The sequence below is a fragment of the Pongo abelii genome, chromosome 5 (genome assembly GCF_028885655.2).
Source record: "Pongo abelii isolate AG06213 chromosome 5, NHGRI_mPonAbe1-v2.0_pri, whole genome shotgun sequence".
NCBI classification, from domain to species: Eukaryota; Metazoa; Chordata; class Mammalia; order Primates; family Hominidae; genus Pongo; species Pongo abelii.
The window spans coordinates 48,378,002-48,382,006 of NC_071990.2; positions in this window are offsets into that span (position 1 = coordinate 48,378,002).

Below are 4,005 nucleotides of genomic sequence, written 5' to 3' on the forward strand. Positions count from 1 at the left end.
TTTTTGTTTTAATAGATTTTAGTGACAGATAATAAAATCTTAACACATGTTAATGCATTTAGTCATATAGTCATTGTAAAGACAACTAATAATCATATTCAGATATGTGTGATTAGAGACCAACGATGAATCTTTTGAAAACTAATGTATAGATTATTGTTTTAATTTTAACCTTTATTGACCCGTTATTGAATTGCAATCTTGTATGTGATTTTGTAGTTTTTTGTTCTTAAATGTCAATCCACTTAATCAGCTTTTTAAATAGTATTTGATATCTCACAAAGCCAGTTGAGCAAAACCTATTCATTTTGACAGCATTCAGTGCATTTATCAATTGCATTTGAAATTCTTATTCCCAAAGTTGTGAATCACAATTTTATGTCCCATGTGTGTCTCATCTTATGCCTACCGTAATGATTAGGGCTTGCCATTTGCCCACATTCTGCTCTACCTGTAATTACTTTGCCTCTTCTAAAAATTCTATTCTTTTCTTTCTTTAATATTTTCCATCTGCCTTCTTTGATTCAGAAGTCTCTTTTAGTTGAAGACTCAATTTGATTTTATTTTTAAATGTTCATCACTATTTTATATACTTTCTCAGAACTATTTCTCCAGTTTCAGTCCTTATCACTAGACGTAGACTATGCAGTATACATTAGTTCTTAATATAATATCTGATATAGTTAATTCAGAATCTACACTGTTATACAAATTTATTAGTGTTTGTTTAAAGTTCAGAGTAGGTGATGCATTTAGTGTTAGAAATTCCAAATTAATTATGAAAAATATTAAGTAAATATGCATTCAGAAATGCATGCAATTATTATAGTCACTGCATATCTACTATATATTTTGTCAATATTTTTAGATTAACATTTGTCATTTTTACATGATCATTGGATTTGTCTGGAGGGAGGGTCATTCTCAGGGAAGCTTATGAAAACATTGATCCTCCATAGTAAATAGCTGCTATCTGCTGGATGTTTTACTTAAGTAAAGGATAGTTAACTTATATTGTTTCTAATGCTCACAACAACACTGTCAAGCAGATATTTTTGGTGCCATTTTGCAGCAGAATCATAGAGGTTATTCTGTCAATATCTGTGCCAGGATTTTAACTGAGACCTGCCTAATTCCAAAGCCTATGATTTTTTCTACACTAGGCTGGGAAAAAAAAAATCTCAGAAGGGTTAAAATAACTATTTCACGAGAAAACCAGGGTATAAAGGGCTTCTGAATCCCCTGAAATCACCATGCATGGGGCTGGCCATTCAATAATGCAGACAATATATCATAATGTAGAATGCGCATTGGTAGGCAGCTGGGCTCCATAAATGTTCAAATCATTAAAAGAAGACACATGTAATATTCATCATCAGTTTCACTTCAGTCTTGATTTGATTGCTTCATTCATGACAGATGTAAAGTCACAATAGCACGTTCAGTCATCCTTTAAAAGAGCATGCTCCCACATTATTTAAATACAGTCCACTTTTTTACAACTTTAATTTGCAGCAAAGTTTTCAGGTTCACACTTACAAACAAGTGTGAACCTGAAATCGCTTTTTCTATTAAATTTTATTTGAAAATTTTATTTGAAAATTTCAGAGTAAGCAATTTCTGATAACTTATATCTACTTCTGGGTTGATGGTCACCAATAGCAAGGTAAACCTTGGCAAAATTATCATCATTTAGGATTACTGATGTGAGGAAACACACAGATTAACAAAAATCATTATATGTTAGTATGTATTAGGCACTCATTTTAACCTTTTAACTTTTTTATGGCTTTTACTCTCCTTAACCTAAAACAAAAAGCATAAGTACTGTCATTATTGAGTGGCCAGTAAAGGTAATAATAATAAAAAAAAATAAAATAATAAAAATGAATAAAAATGAAATTATAAAAGGAATGCCTATAGTAGTAGTATGCAAAATATGGACCTCAATCAAATACATGGGAGCTTGTTAGATAGATACTTAGGCCCCACCCAAACCTTCTGAATCAGAATCTCTGCAAAATTAGAATTTCTGCAGGTAATTCTGAAGCATGCTAAAGGTAGAGCACTGCTATTTAATATGTGGTCCTCAGACTGGTACACCAGCATCACCGGAGTAGAGAACCTTGGACCACACTCAAGGTCTGTCGAAGAAGAAATTATATTTTCTTTTTCTTTTCTGTTTTCTTTCCTTCCTTCCCTCCCTCCCTCCCTTCCTCTTTCTCTTTTTCTCTCTTTCTCTCTTTCTTTCTTTCTTTTTTTTGATGGAGTCTCGCTTTGTTGCCCAGGATGGAGTGTAGTGACACAATCTCGGCTCACTGCAACCTCCACTCCTGGGTTCAAGCGATTCTCTGCCTTAGCCTCCTGAGTAGCTGGGATTAAAGGCCCATGCCACCATGCCCAGCTAATTTTTTTTGTATTTTTAGTAGAGACGGGGTTTTGCCATGTTGGCTAGGCTGGTCTTGAACTCCTGACCTCTGATGATCCACCTGCCTCGGGCTCCCAAAGTGCTAGCATTACAGGCATGAGCCACCACGAGAAATTCTATTTTCTAAGATGCCCAGATTAAGAATACACACATACACATACACACACACACAATAAAGACCGAGATAAAATCTCACAGGACATCTTACTCTAATATATTCCATACACCTGTCTTCTGTCCTACATTTGCTGGCGTTCATCTACCCTGAACAAAAATGATTCTCTGAGTTCAGTGGTTTTAATTCTAATTTTCCCATTCCATATTTGGAAAATGAAACCCAGGGAGAAATTAAAATAGGAATCCAATGATGAGATAAGTCTATTAGCCATGGTTCCTTTATTATCCCTAGATGGTGTGGAAGAATTCATAACAGCTCTTGCAGTGTTAATTTACAATATCTTCTCCACTGGCCTTACCAAATACTAAACTATGTATTTTATATTTTGCATTTAAACATTGAAGCCTTTTGTCAATATGCAGCTAGGGGATTCATTACACGTCCATCAGCCAGTATTGAGAGGTATTAAGATGAGAGAATATTAAGATAATAAGCTGTGGTGAAATAACTACTGGTTATGAGTCATAGACCTGGTATTCAGTCCTGGACTAACTATGTATTAATTATAATTTTTGATAGCTCATTGACTACTCTCAGGCAAAATAAGAAAAATCAAATTAATAATTTATAAATTGTCTTGACATCTTAATCTATGATTGGATAATCACTTTAGTTACTTAGGTAGCCAAAATGGATGTACCAAACAGGTTTGCTTTGATAGGGCAGAAAGGGTCAGGACAGGACAGGTTTAGCAGAAAAAGTCATGGGGAATACACTGTGCAAGCAGATACACAGGAATGTCACCAACTCCCCTTCCCTGGCATGGGAATGGGTCTTAGTGAGGCCACCAAGGCAAGATCTTTTCATGAACGCTTCTCTGTAAGCACTAGTGTTTGCATGAACATATTATCAATGTATCATATTATCATGTATCATGGTCTTGTTTGAATTTTAGGAACGTCTGTACTCTCCACTCACTGTGATTTCTGGCTCCATCTGTGGAATTCTTTTTATTCTCTTTTACTATCTGGGGCTGTGTTGGGCACAGGCAGTGCTGGGGATGCCACTGACAGCAGCTATCCCCAGGCACAACAGACTTTCCTGGCATGCTTCACTTGATAAAAATAGTTTTTGGCACTAGCATAAAACCTTTCATCTTTGAGTCTTAAATTATTTTAAAAGCATTAATTCTTGCAGGATTCCTGCAAGGCACATATTACAGAGTCACAGATTTATGGAGAGTTGAAGATAAAAGGAACTTCAGAGATCATCTACTTCAAACCCCTTCATTTTTCAGGTGAAGAATTGAAATCCCCAAAAGGTGAAGTGACTTGCCCAAGCAGTTCTCTTTTTAAAAATGTGAATTCGGGACCGTTAGGTGAATCACTCCAAGACACAGAATACATTTTAAAGTGTTATAGAAATTAAACTTTTTAAATTTTATTTCCTGACTTTGGGG